The sequence below is a fragment of the Rattus norvegicus genome, chromosome 1 (assembly GCF_036323735.1).
Source record: "Rattus norvegicus strain BN/NHsdMcwi chromosome 1, GRCr8, whole genome shotgun sequence".
NCBI lineage: Eukaryota > Metazoa > Chordata > Mammalia > Rodentia > Muridae > Rattus > Rattus norvegicus.
The window spans coordinates 165,160,826-165,184,457 of record NC_086019.1 but is presented as its reverse complement, the minus strand read 5'-3'; the positions used below and the strand labels follow the sequence as shown (position 1 = coordinate 165,184,457).

The 23,632-nt window shown below is 50.9% G+C and overlaps 1 protein-coding gene across 1 annotated transcript in view; it reads right to left on the bottom strand.

Annotated features, from left to right (window-relative positions):
* Positions 1-23,632, bottom strand: part of Arap1 (ArfGAP with RhoGAP domain, ankyrin repeat and PH domain 1) — a 65,519-nt gene that overhangs the window by 41,762 nt on the left and 125 nt on the right. Inside the window, exon 2 of the mRNA NM_001427363.1 lies at positions 4,749-4,826. The gene's annotated coding sequence lies outside the window, so the exon portion shown is untranslated. The remainder of the gene's footprint in view (positions 1-4,748; positions 4,827-23,632) is intronic.

Sequence of the window (23,632 nt, the reverse complement as noted above, 5' to 3'; positions counted from 1 at the left end):
CAGCCTCACACCAGACACTGGACAGTGGGAACTCACACTCGCACCAGGCACTGGACAGTGGGAATTCACACTCGCACCAGGCACTGGACAGTGGGAACTCAGCCTCACACCAGGCACTGGGCAGTGGGAACTCCCCCCTCATATCAAGAACTTTCTGCTGAGAGTCCAAGGAAGACAGGAAGAGGCAACTAAGAGATCCAAAGAGCGAAGGCTCTTGGTCATCCCCACAGCACCGAGGAGGTGATGGTAATGTTCAGCACTGAGCTAACTTAACAGACTGGTATTTCCTTAAACAAACCTTATATAACCTCAAGCTAAATAGAAAACTCCTATTGCAGGGGCATGGAGACACGGCTTAGAGGTCAAGAACACTTGCTGCCCCTCCAGAGGACCAGCAACCATGTTGGATGGCTTTCAACCACCTGTAACCTTAGTTCCAAAGGATCCAGTGCCCTCTTCTGGCCTCTGAAGGACCCTGCATACATGTGGCACGCATACCAACAAGCAGGAACACATACATATACACACAAATAAAAATAAAGTTTGAAAGAGATTCCCATTCTGGTGAGGAACGAGACAGTGATTTCATTGTGTTTATCCAGATTGCTCTGAAAATTCTAGGCAACCACAAATGAGCAAGAGGTTGAAAATATAAATCAGGACAGATAAACCATCCACAGTTGCCAGGAAGAGTTTTGAGACGGGAGCCCAAGCACCTTCACTTGTTATGAGCGCAGATAGAAGAGTTTGGTGTGATCACTGAGTTCAAAGTTGACCCAGCAGACACCAGTGTTTCTGTGCAGTAACCAGGTGGGAACCAGGACGGAAGACCCTCCTCGGTGACAGCCTCGCCAAACGGAAAATACAAGGGTGAGCATCATAAGAAATATACACACCTCAGGGAGGTGACGGAGCTCCCTGCCAGTGCACTCGATGGGCTGATTCCCAGTGAGGGGAAGAGAGTGAAGGACGGAAGGGCACGGGAAGGGTTAAAAATGTTCTCACTCAGGAGAAGGCAGCAGGCAGGCAGGCAGAAAAAAGTTTGAGGTGTTACTCAGGGACTTAGAGGGTAAGAGCACTGGCTGCTCTTCCCAAGGACCCAAGTTTGATTCCCTAACACCCACACAGTGCCTCACAGTAGTCTGTAACTCCAATCCCTAGGGATCCAACACCCTTTTCTGGACCCTCAAGCACCAGGCACACATAATGGACAGACAAATAGGCAAACAAAACACCCGTGCACAAAAAAAAGATGGCCTGGACAAACGGGAAGGCATAACTTCTGGATGGGCACCACCACGGTACTGGTTCTCTTGCCTCAAACCTCCTGTGTAGCTGAGGATGACTTTAACTTTCAAAACCTTCCTCTTCCACCTCCCAGTTACTGGCATGTGCCACCACGCCCCGCCATGCAGGCGCTGAGTAACGAACCCAGAGCTTTCTGTCCGGGAACAGGCACTCCACCAACTCAGTCACGTCCTTGTTCACTCCCTACATTTTCCCCCCCAGACTGTGCCCTTGCCATTAAATGCCATGTGACACAGTACATAAAAATTAAGCTACTCTGCACGGTAGAACCCACTATAACAAAATGGGAAGTAAAAAAACAACCTAGGAGGTGTCCCCTAGCCACTTACTTCCCCAAAGGTGAGAAGCACCAAGACATAGGACATTAGCCGGGCTTGGTAGAGCCGGCCTGTGGTTCCATCGCTCGGAATGTACACAGTACTTGTCATGGGGTAGGTAGTCCTCCCCGACTGGCAGGGGTGCCTCCAGGAAGGGCAATGTCATAGTCACTAGAAGAGCCCCTTTGAAGGGGCTGTTGCCCTTTGAATACAAGTGTTCAATTAAAGCCAACCTGGGCTACTTGATTTTTTTTTTTTTTTTTTTGGTTCTTTTTTTTCGGAGCTGGGGACCGAACCCAGGGCCTTGCACTTCCTAGGTAAGCGCTCTACCACTGAGCTAAATCCCCAGCCCCTACTTGATTTTTTTGTTTTTGTTTTTTCCTTTTTTTTTCCGGAGCTGGGGACCGAACCCAGGGCCTTGCGGTTGCTAGGCAAGCGCTCTACCACTGAGCTAAATCCCCAACCCCAACCTGGGCTACTTGAAACTCTATTACAGAGGAAACGAGGAGAGGGAGAATTCAAGTGGGTGAGGACGCACACAAGTGTGAGCGCATCTGTCAGCTCCACACAAGCTAGAGTTCCTCCTGGGAAGAGAAAATGTCAGTTGAGGAATCACCTCCATCAGACTGGCCTGTGGGACGTTTTCTTGATTGATGACTGATGTGCAAGGACCCAGACCACTGTGAGCCTTGCACTTCCAGAGCAGGTGGTCCTGGCTTCGGTAAGGAAGCAGGCTAGCACGTCATGAGAAGTGAGCCAACAAGCAACACCCCTCCACGGCCTCAGCTTCAGGTCCTGCCTCCAGGTTGCCGCCTTGAATTCCTGCCCTGACATCTCTTCATGATGTAGGCTATTAGATGAAACCAACCCTGTCTTCCCCAAGTTGCTCTCAGTCATGGCGTTCGTTACAGAAACAGATACCAAAACTAACGGAAAGAGAATGATGCGGGGCAGTGGGGAATAATCTGAACAGAGACGTTCAGAGGAAGAAATGGCACACACAGCCTTTAAACACAGGACAAGGCACTCAATGACACACAAGGGTAAAACTCTGCCTTCCACCCTGCATGCAGCCAGCACAAAGAGCCTGAGTATACACAGTGTGGGTCATGGGGTAGGTAGTCCTCCCTGATTGGCAGGGGTGCCTCCACAAAGGACAGTGTCATAGTCACTAGAAAAAGCCCCTCTGCCCCTTGCTCTTTGACCTAGTGACCCTGGGTTAAAATACAAATAGAGGTGTTTCTCCTGCAGTGTTACTGGCACCGATCCAAAGCAACACATATGGGAGGTTATCAGCTACCAAACCGTGTATCACAGAAGGTGGAAATAACCAAAATGTCCACCAGCCAGGAAATGAATGACTAAATTATGGGGTAATCATGCAATAAAATACCAAGTGGCCTTGAAAATGAGGAAGATCGAAGATCCTTTTACACTGGTGTGAATGATTTCCCTGTTACGTGAGCAAGAACCAGAAAGGGAGTGTGACATTCTGCCTTTACACACAGGAAGAGCCAACAGCAGCAACGACAAATGAGGTGCCAGGATAAGGGTTAGATGTGTCTCCACAGAGACGAGGCGAAGCCACACCAGGGAACTCTCCAAAGGAAGGGAGGTAAGGGCTGGGAGGGTCCTGAGGGAGCAGGGACAGAAACACAGATGATCTTCTAAGGGAGGAGAACACAGGAATATCTTATTCTTGAAAAATTAAGGGCTGGAGAGATGGCTCAGCGGTTAAGAGCACTGACTGCTCTTCCTGAGGTCCTGAGTTCAATCCCCAGCAACCACATGGTGGCTCACAACCATCTGTAATGAGATCTGATGCCCTCCTTTGGTTGTGTCTGAAGACAGCTACAGTATGTTCATGCATGAAATAAGTAAAAAAATAAATAAAATCTTTTTTAAAAAAAAAGAAAAATTAACTAAACATAGAACCTTGCACACACATTGCTCAGGTCCCTCTCAGGTCCTAGAACAGCCTTGAACACAAAAACTTCAGCTTCCCTGGAAAACTTCCCTGGTGTGGAGGAAGACGGTGGCTCTTATAGTCTGCCACCTAGTGTTCAATTATGTGAGTTCTAAAGGAAGGGTCACACAGTAGAAAGAAACAAATACACTCGTGTTCTTGGGGACAGCGGCCCTCAGTCACATACAGCAGAAAGTCTTCCAGGGTTGAACTAGAACCTGAAAGCAATTTCCAAACTGAAACTGGGCAAGGTTCTGAAGTTTATATAAACTGATGTTAAAGATGTACGTCCAAGCAGGAAAAGCAAGGCGCAGAACACCACTGTGTAAACATCTGAGCTAAAGAAAAACAAAAGCAAGACAAACAAACACAAGAGCAAACCGTGAACACACATGTCTGGGAAGATACATAAGAAGCCACATTTGGGCCGAGTGGTACAATGGTGCATGGCTTCAATCCTAGCAGTCAGAAGGCAGGGGCCGGCCAATCTGAGTTTCAGGTTAGCCTGGTCCACAGAGTGAGATCTAGGACAGCCAGGACTACACAGAAAAGAGAAAGGCTGTTTCAGAAAAAACAAAAACAAACAAACTAAAAAGCTACATTGGGGGAGAAATGGCAGCTGAGGAAACCAGATCCTTTTAGATCCTTCCTTTTGATTTTGTGCCACAAGCCCCCAAAATGAATCAATTTCTAGAGAATGTAGTGCTCAGTGGGTAAAAGTGCCACAAAGCCTGATGACCTGAGTTCAATCCCTAGGGTGGAAGGTGGAAACACCACTTCAGATTTCTACAAGGCGTCCTCTGACTTCCACATACACACTAAGGGCACCAGAGAGCCCAGCAAACACACACACACACACACACACACACACACACACACACACACACACACACCAAACGTTTAAAAGGGGAGGGGTATGGTCATCGTTAAGAGCACTTGGGAATGAGAAAGAAACCAAGACTCAACAAGTGAGGAGGAGACACCAATCAGTCGGCACCGGCAAACCAGCCTGGGACCTTTGCCTTCTCCTCTCCAAGCCCCTCGGGGAGGTCTTACCAGGCCTCATCTTCTGCTCACATCAGCTCCCCAAACAATATAAAACCCAGGGTCTTAGCCTCCATGAAACTCCCACCTCAGGATCCCAGCTCCTCACTTACCTGCCACCAAGGACACCTGGTCCTCCAAGGACGTCGTTCCTAGTCCCAAGGGCTCCTCATGGTGCTCTGAGGTGGAAGCTGCAGGGACAGAGATAGGGGAGGAAAGCCATGAGACAAGCAATGCTAGGAGGAGAGAGAGAGAAAGGGGAAAAGGGATGGAGTAGGGGCAAGCCAAAGACAGGGGAAGGAAGTAGAGACAGGGAGCAGGTGGGGGGTGGGAAGAGACAGAAAGAGAGAGAGACAGAGAGAGAGATACAGACAGGCAGAGAGAGAGACAGACAGAGACAGAGAGACACAGAGAGACAGAGACAGAGAGACAGACAGAGACAGAGAGAGACAGAAAGAGACACAAAGAGACACAGAGAGACAGAGACAGAGAGGCAGAGAGACAGAGACAGTGAGAGAGACAGAGAGACAGAGACAGACACAGAGAGAGACAGAGAGACAGAGACAGACACAGAGAGAGACAGAAACAGAGGAGAGAGAGAGAGAGAGAGAGAGAGAGAGAGAGAGAGAGAGAGAGCGAGCAGGCAGAGAGAAGGCTCCAGAGCCCCAGGATGCTGGTCATGGAGTAAGACTCCAGAAAACCTTTCAGGAGAAGAAGTGGGAGATTGGAATGGTGAGGTTCCTTTAAGAGGAGAGACATGCATGGGCTCAGGGCTACTGGCTCCCTGGTTGGGACCCCAGTGGTGGACTGACTACTGGGGAGTTTGGCAGAGACTGCATCAGAAAGGGAGGCAAGAGGGTAGGATGCTTTCCAGACAGGAGAGCTAGAGACATAGGAACACAAGACTGCACTAATCTGAAGGCCATGGAGCAGGCCGAGACACAGCTGGGGCAAGGACATGAGAAGGGTTGAGGAGAATGAGCCAATAGGGGGTTTCCAGAGGAAGAGAGAACAGGCTAGCCAATAGGCCCATGCTCCTGCGGCTGAGAAGGATCAAGCTCTGTGAGGTGGGGGGTCATGAGCACAGAGGAATGGACAGACCCCTCCCTGAAGTAAAGAGCAAAACAGAGCAGGAGTGTCCTAGTAACTGTTGGGCCCTGCACAATGGCTTTGGGGGCACTCATGACTATTTATGGTAAGTAGACACTACAACTGTCACTGCTCAGAACAGGGTTAAAACAGGGACACGGAGTGAGGCATGGCGGTACACATCTGGATCCCAGCACTCGGGAGGCTCAGGCAGGAGAACTGCTATGAAGAGGGTGCCACCCTGGACAATAAAGCAAGTACTAGGCCAGCCTGGGCTACTTAGAAAAAAATGGTGTTACATGTGAATGTGGGTGTCTGTGGGTATTTGTGCTGTACAAGGGGCAGGGATTGTGGAGACCAGGGGTCAATCTCCAGTGCCATTCCTCAAGAGACATCTATCTCGTTTTTTAAGTCTCTCACTGGGACCTGGTGTTCACTAATTAGGCTATGTTGGCTGGTCAGGACCCCAGGGGATCCTGTACAAGAGTACAGCACCATGTCCGGCTTCTTAGATGAAGGGATAGAAACGAGGTCCTCATGCTTATGTGACAGTTCATGCACAGCAGTTCACATCCCAGGGGATGGGATTTTAAAGTAAAAACTTTTTAAACAACTTGAAGATTCTCATTTATGTTATGTGTACAGGTATTTTACATGCACATATGTCTGTGCACCACACGCATGTGGTGCCAAAGTAGGCAAGAAGAGGGTGCCAGATCTTCTACAACTGGAGTTGCAGACAGTCACAAGCCACTGTGTAGGTGCTGGAAATCAAGTCTGGGTCCCCTGGAAGAGCAGCCAGTGCTCTTAACCATGAGCCATCTCCCCAGCCTCTAAAACACATGCTAAGTAACTGGTGCCCTAGAGAAAGTGTTGGCCCAAATGGCAGATGAATCAAATGATTGCTTTAGAAAGACAAACTGGCTCACACCTTTAATCCCAGCTCTAGAGAGGCAGGGGCAGAAGGATCTAAGAGTTTGAGGCCAGGATCTATGAGTTTGAGGCCAGCCTGGTCTACAGAGTGAGTTCCAGGACAGCCAGGACTGCACAGAGAAACCTTGTTAGGGGAGAACAAAAACAAACACCATGTGTTCCACCCAATGTCCCCACACATTCCACCCAGTGTCCCCCCGCTTAAATTCACTTAATCCTCGCTATGATCTGTAAAGTACAAAAGACCATCTAGAGATTTAAAGATAAAGAGACTAGAGTAGAAGGAAGTTGAGTGACTTATCGAAGTCTTACGGCTAAGAAGGAGCAGTCTCAACATATCTAGCCTGCCCTGTCGAAGACAGAAGCTGGCACAGCCATCTATGCCTTTTGAACACTCGAGACACGGTCCCCAAAATGAGCAACACTAAATTCTGAACATATGGGATTTTGAAGAGAGTGAAAGAGAAAAAAGAACGTGAACTATCTCACTGTCTTGCTATTGATTACATACTGAGTAATAATATTGGGGATATTTAGGTTTAAAACACAGCTAAAGCAGTGTGAAGCTAGGATTGGTAGTCCACACCTATAATCCCAGCACTTGGGAAGAAGAGGCAGGAGGATCAGGACTTCACCAGCTTTGGTTACACAGTGAGTTTAAAGCTAGCCTGGGCTACAGAACACCCTGACTCTAATAACAATGATACCAATGATAATATTTAACACTTTAAAAGCAGGGGCTAGATGGATGACTCAGCGGTTAAGAGTACTCGCTGCTCTTACAGAGAACCTAGGTTCTGTTTCCAATACCCACATGGTGGCTCACAAACACCTGTCCCCACGCCACTTCCAGGGAACTCAATGCCTCTCCTGGTCTCCTCAGACACTGGGCACACATGTAGTGCATGTACATACATGTAGGCAAAACAGTCATACTCAGGAAGTAAACATTAAAATCATAAATAAAAAAATATTAGAATTCATTCTTCTGTTTTGTTTTGTTCTGTCTGGGATCAAACCCAGGTCTAGCCTGGGCAAGGCCTCTGCCATTGAAGCTCCTGAGTGTTGGGATGCTAATATGCCTTCTTTTGGCCTCATGTGTTTGTGTGATGTGAGTGCATGTACATGTGTGAGCATGTGCACATATATGCCGCCATGCATGTGTTGAGATCAGAGGGCTACCGTGGGCATATGTCCCTTACTTATCCCCTTGAGACATCGCTCACCGCTCACCACTGTGTACCGGCAGCTTAGCCGTATTTCTCACTCTCCACAAACTTCCTGTCGGAACCTCTTATCTTCTGGAGCATGGCGACACACCACACACACACTGTTTAGCACCCAGACTCTGCTCGTACTCTCTGAGAAGCAGAAACCCAGCTGAGGAAGTATCCTCATACAACACTACAGCCGGGGGTGAGGAGTACACACACACTATTGCATCCAGGTTTGATTTTGTTTTGTTTTTATGCTGTGTGTGTGCACACACACGCATGCATGTGCATGCATGTGCATAACCAAAGGACACCTTTCCCCTTCTGACACGTGCAACCTGAATTCAGGCCATCAGACTAGGGGCCAGGAATCTGCACTCAATGAGCCACCTCGTGAGCTTTGGTCCTGGGTTCTGAGGATCTGGATTCGGTCATCAGGCTTGCACAGCCAGCATCATAACCGTGGAGCCATCTTCCAGATGCTCTTGCACTGTCTACTGGGCAAGGCAGTTCCCCTTAGTCATGCCAAGTATAAAGGACCACCTGCTGAGCCCTGCTGAGGACTGGGGAATGGGGACTGTCCCAACCCTCACTGCTGGACAGGCTGGGGCTGGGAAACAGGAACACTGCTCTCCCTGAGAAGAGCCTGGCCTCTCTCAAGTTCCTATTCCTGCACTAAAGGACACTGGCCAAGGTCAGAGACCTGGGGACTGAGTGCTAAGAGCCTAGGGGACAGTGCTACTCAAGGAGCTGGAAGCATAATCCAGAAGCTGGACATGGCTACCCAGGAACCACAGCCTGGAGCCCCCACCATGCCAGGTCAGCGAGACTTCCAGAGGTGACTGTCCCTGACAGAAGTCTGTGGTAATCACTGCGGAGGCCAGAGAGTGCTGATAACGCTATCCTTTCTTTATCGAAGACCATGGGTGTTTGACGTGGGTTTTCACTCTATAAATGGCATCAACGTATCGTATGCCTGGACGATGGAGCTCTTTAGCACCCAGACTCTGCTCGTACTCTCTGAGAAGCAGAAACCCAGCTGAGGAAGGATCCTCATACAACACTACAGCTGGGGTTGAGGGGTACGCCCCGACACCCAGCCAGGCCTGCGCAGCCGCCTGCATCCATCTCGCTCTTCCTTCAGTGTTGCTCAGATTGACTTGCCAACTGCCAGAACTGATGGGGCTCCCTGTGCCCCGAGGGCTCCTCAGCCTACCATTTGCTGCAGTCCGGCCCTGCCACTTATGGATGAAGAAATAAACACCACAGAGAGGAAGTGACTTGCCCAAATGCTCAATGACATACCCCAAGCCCCAACCCCATCCACAACTCCTGTGTCATTTCCTACATCAGCACAAGCCTGACATAGGGGAGCCCCCAAAGCAGTCAACTGACAACGAGTCTATCAATCACCCTGGCTCCACTCCAAGCCACCTCCTCCAGAAAGTCCTCCAAGACTGCCCTTTGGCCTCCATGTTCCTGCCTGCTCTCCTTGGTCACTCTGCTTGAGAGGATCCACTTGTAGCCTGCCTTAAGCATCTTCTGTGATGGCCCGACTTTCTGTGAAAGTCTGCCTCTCTTTCCAACCCTACCATCCATAGTGGAGCTCAGAGCATTCAGTCCCACTTGAGAAGGAAGAGACATGTTAAACCTCTAATCCTTGCCAGCCAGTCTCTCCCCAGGTCCAGCTTCACTCCCTCTTGCTGGAGCCAAAGCTTTCACCCTTTTGATGACTTTATCAGCCCAGTCCCAAGGCAGAATTTGAACCCACTGCCCATTTCTGGCCCTGCTCAACATTTCCTGTGTGGTATACCTACTACTATTAACCAGTGACACCAACTTCACCAACCCAACAAGGTAGCCACAGCCTTGGCTCCTTTACCTCCTCCAAATGCCACTATGGGCCCAGCCCCTCCCAGGTTCCCACTATGTCCCCTTAGTTCTTACAATGATCCCCAGACCTAGGGACATACCCAAAGTCACATGGGTAAGGTGGACACTTACCAAGTCCCCTGCTGTAGCCCAGACGCTTTGGAGAATGGGCTGCCTCCCTGGGCCTTGACGGGTGGAGACAGGAAGAACACTGTTCCATGCAACGGGAACTGAATGTACAAGGCTCGGGACCACACAGCACACAGCACACACCAAGTACGCTGGAGAGGAGACCAGCGGGGAAGCAAGACCGGCCGCCCCAGAGGTTGGAGCAGCAGCTTGCAAGGTCACTTGTGAGCCTGCTGGCCCAGAGGGTGTACCTGTCCAGAGGCCTCCCCTTGTCTTCTTTTCATTCGGATTTACAACAGTGACTCAGAGCAATCTTAAAGGTCCTGGCTCCTCCCTCTGGCGCTCTGGAGGCCCTATGGTCAGGTGGCCTCCCCTGTTGTGTTCCTTTTACAGGACTCTGCTCCAAGTTCAAGGAAAGGCCCAGCCCTGGGGAGAGGAAGGGAAGGGCAGCCCCAGGCCTACCTGTGTGTGGCCTTAGCTCTCCTCTCCTGCCTTCTTGCACAGTTCCACCCCTGCTCCAGGGCGGCAGGTTTCCCAAGCCAGGCAGCTAGACCAGGACTCTAGTGTCGAGCCCTCAGGAAACCCCCTCATATCTACCTCCACAGGAACCACAACCGCACACCTACCTGGATCTACAAACCACACACCACAACAGCACACAAGCACGACTGAATTGCCTCCCAAACTCCCAAGGCCTCAGGCCTTCTACTCACCAGCAGCTGCTGGATAGAGCTGCCCTTCAGCCACCAGCTTATAGAGCCCGTGCTCCTACCCACAACTCAAGTGCACAGAACTGTCTCAGATCCCCCGCACAACTTCGCTAAAACCCCAACATGCCCAACATATACCCCACACATGCCTGGCCCAAGTAACCAGGTAATACCTGTGGCAGAGCCACCCTCCTAGGCTCCAGCAGCTCTCATGGGCGTCCACAGGACTCAGTGAGCCTCCTCTAGCAGGCAAGAAGCCTTGGAGATACTTCCTGTAGCTATGAGGAACTAAGTGGGGGGCTGGGCTCCCAGCTCAGAGGGTGCAGAAATGACCCCCAACTCTGCCAAGCTAACTCCTTCTGAGCCAAGGCAGCCAGGGCAAAGGGGTGGGGCACAGCATAGTGAACCCCTAGACCAAAACGTTACTTCCTGTCTCTCAGGGACTGTAGGCTGCGGCAAGCAGGTCTCATGAAGGGCCTACTAGGCTTGCTGCCCTACTCCCATCTGTGTCTGCCCTACTGACTCTCCCTGGCTCCCAGAGCATTCTGTTTATCCCATCTGGAGTGGGGCCATTTTCTGTATGGCTGTGCCTCCTAGGCCTACATAAATAAAAATAGGCCCCAAACTTGAACCCCATCCCCAGCAGGGAGGCAAGGCAAACCTAATGTCACCTGGCTCTCCTGCCTGCCTAAATCCTAGTATATCCCATCCCACCTTAGGCCCCATTTTTCTCCTCTACAAGTGAAGGTCTCTGCCCACAAAGCCGGGGAACCCAGATGATTGTGACACGTCACCTCATGCATAGCATAGGCCAGACTTTCATCTTCTGCTCACTCCTCCTCAGTTCAGGCAGCCACTTCCTGTCCAGTCCTAAGGCCATGACTGGTCCTGACTGGACTTGGTATTTGGGCTTCTAGCCAGGTTCCAGTACCTATTGTTCTCAGGTTTCTGTCACCAATGAATCTGTCACACCAGATCCAGTGACGTTTTCTAATGGGCTCTGTTCCAGACACCTGTGCTACATGGAACTTAACCCAACACACACACACACACACACACACACGCACACGCACACGCACGCACACGCACACGCACACACGCGCACACAGACCAGGCTATAACTCCACACTCTATCCTACATAGAACTCCCCATTGCTCTCCAATGCTCCCCACTCTAAATGAACTGCTGTCCCTAAACCAGGTGGGGCCCTTAAATAAATTAGAAAACAGTGCCTCTTCCCTCAGAACCCCACAACGGGATGCAGTTGGTTGTTCTAGGCCTTTCTCTGTAGACCAAGCTGGCCTCAAACTCTGAGATCCGCTTGCCTCTGCCTCTGAGTGCTGGGATTAAAGGCGTGTACCACTGCCTGGCCTTAACAAACTTTTTATAGCATCTCCCTAATAAAATGCTAACCCACAGTCTTTCAGTAAACAGGAGATGCTAATGACAAAAGGACGGCAGACAAGCCCTGGTCATAATTTCAGGCCTAACTCTTAACTCCTATCCCCATCTTGTATATGTGCACATTTGTGTACTGCTGGGATTTGAACCCAGGAACTCCCACATACCAGGCAAATGTTCTACCGCTGAGCTATACAAGCTACATCTTGAAAGACTTTCTACAAATCTCCTGTCTGTGTTGTTTAAAGTTTTAAATAGTGTAATCACTTCTACTATCAGAATGGAGACTGGAGATGAGCTTAGCGGTAGAGCATTGCCTGGCACATGAGGCCTTTGGTTTGATCTCCGTTAGGAGGAAGGCAAGAAGGAAGATGACTTTATTTTATTTTATTTTATTTTATTTTATTTTATTTTATTTTATTTGACACAGGGTCTCGTGCATCCCAGCCTGTCCTCAAACTCACTACGTTGCCTTGAACATCAAATCCTGTCTCTACCACCTCAGTGTTGGGACACAACCATATACCACCATGCCCAGTTTACCGGGAGCTGAAAATTAAACCCTAGTCCTCAAGTATGCTAGGCAAGCAACCTATCAAGAGACTTACATCCCCAACCATGATGTAGCTTAAATCACTAGAATTGAGTTCAGGGAGGGAGTGATGGCCAAGGACTCTGTAAACTGAATCCGGAGACTCAAGAGTTAAGAGGCCAGCCTGAGCTCAGTCCAGTCTCAGCTACCTTGTCTCAAAGGCAGACAATGAAAGAAGGCTGGGGGGGTTGGGGATTTAGCTCAGTGGTAGAGCGCTTGCCTAGCAAGCGCAAGGCCCTGGGTTCCGTCCCCAGCTCCGAAAAAAAGAAAAAAGAAAAGAAAAAAGAAAGAAAGAAAGAAAGAAAGAAAGAAAGAAAGAAAGAAAGAAAGAAAGAAAGAAAGAAAGAAAGAAAGAAGGCTGGGGAGATGGCTCAGTGAGTAAAGCACTTACCACGCCTGAGTTCAAATCCCCCGTGCCCATGTAAAGCTAAGGGTAGCAGTAAGCATGCACCTGTAATGCCAGCACAGCCCCGGTAAGATGGGAGGCCAAGACGGGAAAACCAGAAGCTAGCCTGGCGTACACAGTGGTGAACAACAAAAAGAGAGGATGACACTCCAGGTTGTCTCTGAACCTTCACATAATGCTGTGCGCGCACACGCACGCATGCACTTGTGCGTGCACACACAACTTCAGAAATAATATTTCTTAAAGTAAAAAAACAATGGGTTGGCAAGATGGCTCAGCAGGCGAAGGTGCTTGTCACAGAAAGCCTGGTGACACAAGTTTCATCCCTGGAACACATGTAAAGGAGGAAAGAGAATGGATTCTGTAAGCTGTCCTCTGGCTTCCACAGGCACCCTGCGGTGCGTGCCTTCCCCCGGGTATCATCACGCATGCGCGCACACCATAATAAGTAAAGAAATAAATTTAAACTAAAACACAAAATGAGAGTCAAGGCGGCTTGTTCTCAGAACCAAACATAAGGTAGCCTCATCCTTTGTGATTTTTAAATACAACATAGACTTGGTTTGTTTTGGTTTTAATTTTTGCTGTCATCTTATTTATTATTATTTTATTTTATGAGTATTAATTGGTGCTTTGCCTGCATGTATGCCTGCGTGAGGGTGTTGGATCTCCTAGAACTGAAGCTACAGACAGTTGTAAGATGCCATTGTGGGTGCTGGGAATTGAACTGGTATCCTCTGGAAGAGTAGTCAATGGTCTAACCACTGAGCCATTTCTCCAGCCCCGGAGTCGTTATTTTGAGATGGGTCCTCTTATATATAAAACAGCCCTGGCTGGCCAGGAATTCAATGTTTGCCAGGCTGATCTCAAACTCGTGACAGTCCTCCTGCCTTTGCCTCCTGAGTACTGGGATTGCAGAAGTGAGCTGCCACACCCAGTAATATATATAGATTACTAGCGGAACCATCACCGATTGAATTGATACTGTCCCCGGCCATCTGGTCTAGAGAAGAGACTCATGGCTCCTCCTACTCCATCCTGAACAGCGAGGCTGGGCCTGCTCAATCTCCACCAGGAAGCACAGAACTCCGTTAGTAAACACCAGACTCAGGGACCCTTGCTTTGTTCCCTAAGACAGCATGTGACCCACCACAGCCTCAAACCTCAGCCAGGGCCCCCTCACGCCCAGGCTCCACCCTAGACGGAGATCACACGGGGAGAAGGTGTAACTTTAGTACCTCCCTTGCAAATCAAGAAAGCTGAAAGTCAAAGGGCTGGTTTTAGGCCGCCTGACAAAGTGCTATAAACCATTCCTCTCTTACACCAACATGAACCTTGCCAACGGGTTCTCCTGCCCCTAGCCATTCCTTTCAGGCATACTTCTAATTCATGCTCCCCCCAATACTTTCCCAGGCCTTTCTGTTTTTGCTAAAGATGGAACCCAGCCCCCTGACACCCCAAGACACACACACACAGAGAAGCCAAGGACACACACACACACACACACACACACACACACACACAACCAGAGCCCCAGCCTCAGTCCTTTGCTTTACGCTGTCCGAATCCCGGTTCCTTGCCTTTCCCTGCCCTGCAGATATCAGGCCGCCATGGTCCCCTAACTGCCTCTGCACAGCCGAGGTCCCAAGCCGTGCAGTACTTTCCTGGGGACTGAGACTCCTTGCCCGTACAAGGGCATTCGCTGCCCAAGGTGCCACAGCATGGTTCCAGGAAGATCCTCCTGTGGCTGCTGCACCCTCCACCCAGGGGACCCAGAGACTAAATGGGGTAGAAACAGGAAGCCACTGACCACAGGAGGGAGAGAGGGCACAGGGCTGACCGCAGGATCACAGGCAGCAGTAAGGGACAGTCCAGGCTCACCAGGGGACGGTAGGACCCTCACCACATACTCAGAGGCTGAAAGCCAGCACTGGCCGCTTGGAGAGGGGAGAAAGCTGGCAGCCAAGAGTTCCTGCCCGTGAGGGACGGACTCTGGCTCTCTGTACTGAGAACTAAAGACCCCAGGAAATAGAGACAAGACCTGCCATTTCCTTAGAAGTCCCCCGGGGTTGGGGAGGATGAAGATAATAGGCTGCTGGCCCCTGAAAGGGAAAGCTGCCATGCTGAAGAGGGTCAGCTGGGTGGTCGGGTGGTGGCTGCCCAGGAGCTGGGAGTGGAAGAGAGAGAGGTGGGGAGCAGCCCCACGGGTCACCTCAGCTTCCCCCAGGACACAACCCGACAACCGAAAGGAAGACTCCTTTTTCCATCTTGCCTCTCCAGCCCTCATCTAAGCAGGGCGTGTGTGTGTTGGGGGGAGTGTTCTAGCCTACCCATCATCAGTTTTCCTGCATAGAGCACTCCAAGACTGAGCTTATGGAGCCCACACTGTCCAACAAGAACCCCACCACCACACCACACGCCCTACCTCACAACCCTCAACATCCTAGAAGGCAGGTGGTGTGACCAGCGTTACAGATGACTAAAATGAGCCTTGGTAAGGTGAAGTAGCTCACTCACGGTGCCCAAAAGCCAGGATCTGAACCTAGGAAGCACTTCGTCCATTCGGATTTCCTCAGAAGGGAGAATAAATGTGGAGATGGGCAGGCTCAAGGAGGACACAGGAAGGGGAGGAAGGAAAGAGAGAGAGAAGGTGAGTGCGGCCTATGCACGGCCTAGATGACCACCCAAAGATACTAATCCGAGCGAGGCAGAGCAGCAGTGACGCATGTCCTTGCTTCCCACACTCTGGAGGCAGAGGCAAGCAGATCCAAGTTCTAGGCCAGCCTGGTCTACAGAGTGAATTCCAGGGCGGCCAGGGCCTCAAAGAGAAACCCTGTCTTGAAAAACCAAATATATAAAAACTAACTAAATAAATAAAAAAAATTAAAAAAGGGGGTTGGGGATTTAGCTCAGTGGTAGAGCGCTTGCCTAGGAAGCGCAAGGCCCTGGGTTCGGTCCCCAGCTCCGAAAAAAAGAACCAATAAATAAATAAATAAATGAATAAAAAATAAAAAAAAGGCACACTTCCATATTGTCCAGGCAATGTTAACAGATGGCCAGACGGACACAGAACACTCAGTGACAGAAAGGTTCCTAATGCTGCGAGACTTGAAATTCACTTGCTTTGTTTTGTTTTTTTCATTTTTTGTGTGTATTTACACACAAACATGCACACATACACACACATGTCCGAGTGAGCACATGCACTCAGACACACACACACACACACACACACACACACACACACACATCTGAGTGAGCACATGCACTCACACACACACACACACACACACACACACAAACACATCTAACTGAGCATATGCACACACACAGCTCATGCACACATACAGCATATGCACGCAGATGCCAGGGAGTTATGCCAAGTGTCTTTTCAATCATTCCCCACCTTAGTTTTTGAGACAGGATCTCTCATTGAACCCAAAGCTCACCAATTTGGCTAGACTGACTACACCGAGCTCCAGGGAGCCCCTTGTCTCCATCCTCCCAAGTGCTGGGGTAGCAGCACTGTACCCAGCTCCTGATGTGGGTGCTGGAGATCTGAACTCAGGTCCAATGAAAGCACACCAAGGCACTTTACCACCGAGCTTCCGAGCCCCCCCCCCACCCCCCGGAGAATCCTCAGCTACTCTGACATTGCGTTCTTGCTTTCTGTGCTATGAATTTTTTCATTGTCTTTTTTTGGGGGGGCACAGAGGAAGGAGGTATTTGGGGTGTTTAGGGGGGCCGTTTTTGTTCCAGTGTTTGTTGTTTAGCCTGGACTGATCTAGAATTGACAGCAGCCTTCAGAATGCAGACACACCACACACAAACAGCAGTGGGGCAGCGTGGGCAGGACAGGATCTACAGATGGCTAGACTAAGCACAACAGCCACCCGGTGAGACAGCAGAGCTGGGCAAGCCACTTGTGAAGTTCAAGGCAGAAGTCTAGGAATCTCTCAGACATAAGGTTCTGGGGTCCCCTGGAATCCTCTGTAGCTGTCTTCCCAAGTGAGGCTGGACCAGCCACTTCCTGTTGGGTAGCTCAATAAACACTTCTGGGGAGCCCACACAGAAGAGAAATGCTGGCTCATACCACCTATGCTGCCCCACAGCCTAACAGGTCTCTGGAACAGCTGACACCTGGCTCCCTGGAATCTGAGCCTGGACACCCTTCTCACTCGATGGCACATGTTCCTCCCCTGCCTGCCCACCTGCCGTCCATTACTGTTCACTGTCCAGGGAGCTCAGACACCGGCCCCATTCCTCTTACAGCCATGCATCCTTCCAGGCCTTGGCTTACACAACTCCTTTTGCCTGGATTACTTCTCCACCCAGCCTGCTCCAAAGGACAGTCTCTGACTCCCAGGTCACAGTTGGATCACACGTTTCCTCTCAATCCAATCCAGACAGGGCCAGGGTCTGATTCCCCTGTGGCACAAAGTAAATAACTGGGTGGACATTTCCTGGTTGACACAGGCAGCAGGAACTGCAAGGTCAGCAGCTTTCCCAGCATGGGGACTTTTTATTCTGCTGTACCTGACGCAATTCCACCTCCTACTCTTGACTTCTCAGCACTACCCAGGCCCCAACCACCTGCTCCTAACACATCAGGACTCTCTCATTTCAAGAAGAGGAGTGAGTCCCAGAGAGAGCAAGAGCTTAACCAGGGCCACCTTCAGTGTGGGTTTTCACCTTCCACCTTGCTTGAGAAAGGGTCTCTGGTTGTTCTCTGCTGCATAGACCAGGCTCGTTGGCCCCAAGTTTCTGGACCCTTCTGTCTCTGCCTCACAGCTTCCCGTGGGAGTGCAGGAGTTACAGATGAATGTACTACTGTCAGAGGTTCTGGTCATACGTTATCTGGTTCCCCCACTTGCATGGCAAGTCTTTGCCTCCTGATCGATCTCCTCATCCCAGCCTTAAACTTCTGAATCCCCTGCCTCCACCTCCCAGGTGCTGGGATTACAGAAATACTACCATACCCGGTTTTTGCTGTCCTAAGGATTGAACCCAGAACCTAGTGGGTGTTGAATAATCCCTAGTCCAAACTGTGGGGTTTCCTTTCATTTTATTTTACATTGCAGGTGTATATCCCTGCACCGCATGTGTGCCTAGTGCCCTCGGTGGCTAGAAGAAGGCATCAGATCCCCCCGGAACTAGAGTTAGAGACAATTGTGAGCTGCCATTTGAGTGCTGGGGATTGGACCTGGGTCCTCTGGAAAAGCAGCCTGTGCTCTCAACCACTGACCATCTCTCCGGACCTGAAAATGTGGGTTTTCAGGCCACAAGCAGTACAGGCAGGTACGTGTCCCGGTCAGGTCTCTGATGTTCAGGTCCCTCGGCTCAGTGAGTCATCTTGAGAGCAGAGGAAGAGGCAGCAGGTGTTGGGGACACACACAGCCCATTCTGATGGGGGAAGGTAGACCATTAGCTAATACTCTGGCACCTCTTCACCAAGCAAGTGGGGCCCGCACTCTGGGAAAGTATCTGTCCCAGGCTCTGCCCCTCAGGGAGGGCGTTCCCTTTTCTCCCTGTCAGGTCTGGGGGTCTTGGAGGGCATCATTGCATTTTAGTTACAAAACTACACACAGCCTACTGGAGGTCCTCACTAAGAAGACAGAGAGCTGACACTCAGGGGTTTGAAAGCCTAGCCCAGCTCACACACTATGGGTACAGAGAGAGCTCCACCTGACCCAAGTCCTGGACATCAAATGCTGAATCCAATGACAGGGACTCTTCATAGAGGGAATAGCATAGGAAGGGACTGGGAGGTGTACCCCAACCCCCATCAAGGTACCTCCCAGCCAGGGAGCCTTCCGGGAAGCATCACACATACTGTAAGGAACAGGTCTCCTTCCACAAGGGCAGGGACCAGGTGATGCATTGCTGATGTGGTAAAAATCTAAGGGCACTGGCCAAGGCCCAGCTTCCTGCACCTAAAGATATGAGAGCTCTCCTCAACCTCCTTGACTCAAGCCACCGCCCACCACCTCTCTCTGTAGGGCCCTCCAGCCTGATCCTGATCCTTTGCAGATTTGATCTGGGTCTGCTGAGCCACATCTCATGCTATGTCCGATGACCACAGAGCAACCTTTGACCTTGTTCCATGACCCTGCCAGCCCTTAGGCTGCTGCGCCCTTGTATCCATGCAGCTTCTCCTTCGTGAATGCAGTCAATGGTCCTACCCTCTAGGTTTTCCACTACAAGACTACTGTACTGCATGCTACCCCTGGGCCCCAGAGCTGGCCCTGTGGATTTCTAGAAAGAGAAGCAGCACAGCAGAACATATGTGGTTGCATGAGCCTGGAGGTCAGCAGGAATTCAAAGGCACTGAGTAACCCATGATTCCGTAAGCCGCAGTCTAATGACGATGTGGCCAAAGGTGACAAAGGGTTTATAGCTTCGGTTCAAGGAGACCCGCTCCAAATCTAAGCTTTGTGGGGCCCTATGACTTCACGTCCTAAAAGCTGGGAACACCTGCGTAAACCAACCCCTCTCTCAAGTCTCTAACGCTTTGCGTGTCAAGACTCAGAATCTTACAAGTCAGTGAACGTGGGTCCAAGGGATGGTGAGCAACACCTTCCTTCCAGCCACAGTCACTCGATCAAGTCCTAGACTGTCTCATTGGTTTCTCTCTAGTGCTGCCCACATATGGGACAGGCAGACCTGGGAAGAGGAAGAAAGAAAAGACTGGAGAGATGGATGCCAATGGGGGAGACCCTGGCACCCAGGAGGCTACAGAGCAAGAACATTTCAGCCTTAAAGTGTTCTGTCCTGGGGCTGGGGATTTAGCTCAGTGGTAGAGCGCTTACCTAGGAAGCGCAAGGCCCTGGGTTCGGTCCCCAGCTCCGAAAAAAAGAACCAAAAAAAAAAAAAAAAAAAGTGTTCTGTCCTGGGGATGCAGCCACTTATGGCAGCCTGGCCCGGCCCCCTGGAGTCCTGGGCCACTAAGATTTTAGATGTGGCTCCAGCTCTCTACCCTCAGATGATGACAGAGGAATGGCCCTGAGAGATCCTCACAAAATGAAGCTGAGGGAAAAGAAGATTAGATACATAGGTGGGAGAGTACAACATGGGTCTCTAATCCCTGCACCCTCCCTGGCCCACGGAAGCCCTAAGCACATTGCACTTGACCTCAGGTGGCCTCTGTGTCTTGGTCTCTTGGCTCTGGAAACCTTCCCAGGTTTGCTCAGTCACCAATACCCTACATGGCAGCGATACCAGGGCCCCTAAGAAGAGCTAGCTCCTGACTATTGAGGACACAGACCTGAGACCTGTGATAAGGCAGTGGGCCCTCCCTGCAAGGACCTCAGGGTGTCAGAGACCACCCTCCCTACCCCGCTGCCCCAGGCAGGAAAGAGAGCACATGTACAGCCCCAGCCTAGACTCCTGTCCCTGCTCTTGTCTCCATGATGCTGACCATCTACAGACCTTGCCTTCCTCAGCAGTAAAATAGAGTCTGGGAAAGCCAGAGGGACAGGGAGTTAATTAATATTTGCCCCGAACTGATCACCACCAATGTCAGGGACTAAGCAACCCCCAGTCTGCCAGTGATTGCAAAGGGAATATTAAGGTAGGGCTGAGTTTGAATCTGCAAAAAATCCTCCCTGTGCTCAAGGATCTCACTCTATGTAACAAAAACGCAGTGTCCCCACGTGTCTAAGAAATGTCTGGTCCCTAGAAAACGACTTTGCCTCGTGGCCTCACTTTGCTCACCTATAAAATGGGAATGGCCAAGAAACAGCAGCTTCTACTGCTGTTATAATTATACTCATATAATAACTTATTATACTGGATAAAATATTAATGTTATTGAGGTAGTCACATAACTCCACATCCCTCCCAGCCACTCTATCCTAGTGATCTAGGACAGAAATCTATTTTCTTCCTTAGTTTTTCTAGACAAGGTTTTTCTATATAGTTCTGGCTTTCCTTGAACTTATTCCGTAGACCAGGCTGGCCTCAAACTCAGAGATCCGCCTGCCTCTGCAGCCTGAGTGTTAGGATTAAAGGGATAGGCCACCACACCTGACTCAGAAATCTTATAGAACAGGCTCTTCTTTCTGGCCTATGACCCAAAAGGGGCGTGTGTGTGTGTGTGTGTGTGTGTGTGTGTGTGTGAGAGAGAGAGAGAGAGAGAGAGAGAGAGAGAGACAGAGACAGAGACAGAGACAGAGACAGAGACAGACAGACAGAGACAGACAGACAGAGACAGGCAGACAGAGACAGACAGACAGAGACAGAGACAGACTGATTGATTCCACAGACTGATTGATTCCACAGGAAAGCTGTGGGTGATGAGTCCTGAGCTGTGTTCCCTCACCACTCCTGATTTCTGTCATCTAGGGGACATTTGCCTCCTTGGGCATGGTCTGACTTCCCCAGAGCCCCAGTTGGAATGTACAGGTCTGGGGGGGCCTGGCTTGGGGGAGGGATGGGTGGACAAGAAGTTATGTATTCTGTCAGAACTGGATGGGAGGGGTCCTAGTGTTGAGTCAGCTGTAAACTGTGAGTTCTGCCTTTACTTTCAGACACCCGGCAGCCATTCTGAACACAGAACCTCTCTCTAAAGCACGACACCCTTGCACTGTCTGTGGAGGGACTAAGTCTGGTCTGATGGACTTGACAGGAGTTGAGAGGGTTGATTGCCACCCATGTCCCACATACATGCTCCTCTGAGAAGGGTGTCCTATCGGGCGCTCTGAAAGAGACAGAGCTCAGAGATCGGAAGCAAGGTGGACAGACAGTTGTAGGACAAGAGTTACCGGCTGTCAAACAGCCCAGTACCCAGTTCAGGCTTCCAAGAGTTAAGACCCACAGCAAAGGGGGAGGCAGGGTCAGTGCTGGACAGGCAGGCCCAGAGCCCAGGGCCTGCCTCCCCTCCCCCTCCTCTAGGAACAGAGGCCACTTGTTTGGGCATTGGCGGCTGGCTTTGAGCTCAGCCAAGAAAGTGGAGTGGGGAGGGAGAAGCCCTGGAGAATGTTAGAGGTCCTAGGCCTGGATCTCCGTTAACCAGCACTCTGGTCTTCTGCTCCCCGCTACCCTCTCCTTCACTCAGATCTGGGCAGGATTCACATTGGCCTGACTCTTGCTTTAGCAGTCTGTCCTTGGAACATGAAGCCAGGCTAATCATCCCACCCTCACAGGTGGAAAGGGGACTCTGAAAAGGACGGACCGTGGCAAAGTCACATCGGGCTTGGTAGCAGTGCTAGAATTCCAGACCTGTACCCAGTCTTCATAGACATCCAAGGAAACTTGTCCCAGGCCTTGCCATTACCCGGAACTGAAAACCAAGCTGGAAGGCCCTGCAATCTGCAGCCCACATCTGAACCCCGATGTCTCCGAGAACAAGGGGACTCGGATGAGGAGGACACTTGGCGTGGAGCATCTTTGCACAAAAGCCGATTCTTTGCATGTGGCTGAACTCTGCATGATGGGGGCCAAGGAAGGAGGCCTGAATGTCCAAATGAAACCTGGGGGAGCCGGGGCCATCTCCTCCTCACAGCCATCAGTAACCTGCCTGGGACATCTCACGTGTACCCTATTCCAATGAGCAAATGACCACTGGGGAGCACGGTCCCGGGCTGGGGTCTAAATAAATTCTAGCCAGGATGAGTTCTCTGCACATCCTCCCTTGCCACCCCTTACAGCCACACCCACCTCCCTGGCCTTTGCTCTGGAAGGTTATCAGCATCCCTGCCGCGCGCGGGGGACAATTTTGCAAACAGCCGCTTAACTACCAAGTTCATTCAGGCATTCTCTCCTCCCCAGGTCTGCACCTATCCACATCTGTCTCTGGGTTCTGCTGAATTTCTTCCACCCTATAATGACGCTGCTAGGATCGCAGGCTTCCCCTAGCAGACAATCACGACTTTCCGAGAACAGGTATCAGTGTCCCCTGGACCCAGCAGCAGTCAAATCCTTACCTGGGTATCCCCAAGTCCAACCCTGAATCCTCGCATCTCCAGTCTAGGTAGGTTTCCCCAAGACACCGGATTTAGAGAAACAGGGCAGACACCTACTGTGCTGGCTCCTAATCACCCAGCACCCAAACCTACCCACGGAGATTTGTGTCCAAACACCTACCCCGCTGCCCCCACCACGCCGCCCCGCCCCCGCTGCACCGCATGCCTGTTCTAAGCCCATCCACCCACTCCCAGCCTGACCCCATTCAACGAACACACCCCTTCTTTCCTGGCAACTGGGCCAGGTAGGCTCTAGAGAAACCATGCCCCCATTAACTGGTGGGGAATCGAGGTGCAGAGGACGGAAGTAGCCTGCCCAAGGTTACCAATGCCTCAGGTCCAGGGCTACGGTCCTAAAGGTTTGAGAGGCTGTAAGAATGTCCGGGGTAGATTAGGTGGGAGTCTTCATTTCTCAAATGGGAAAACCAAGCTGCCTGACGCAACTGGCTCCGGAGCCTGCAATCCGAAAGCAGAAGAGCTGAGGGCTGAAAGCTGGTATCCACCACCTCACTTTCCCTGTCCCTACGGGTCTGGCTGGATGCCTCCACCTCCAGAGGCAACCCCACCTTACTTCAACCCCCAGGCAAGAGCGCGCACCAGATGACCCCGGGAAAATTGAACGGGGCCTCACCATTCCCCTCTGAGGAATGGAGCCAGTACCGGCCACAACTGGCAATTGGGAGGTCCC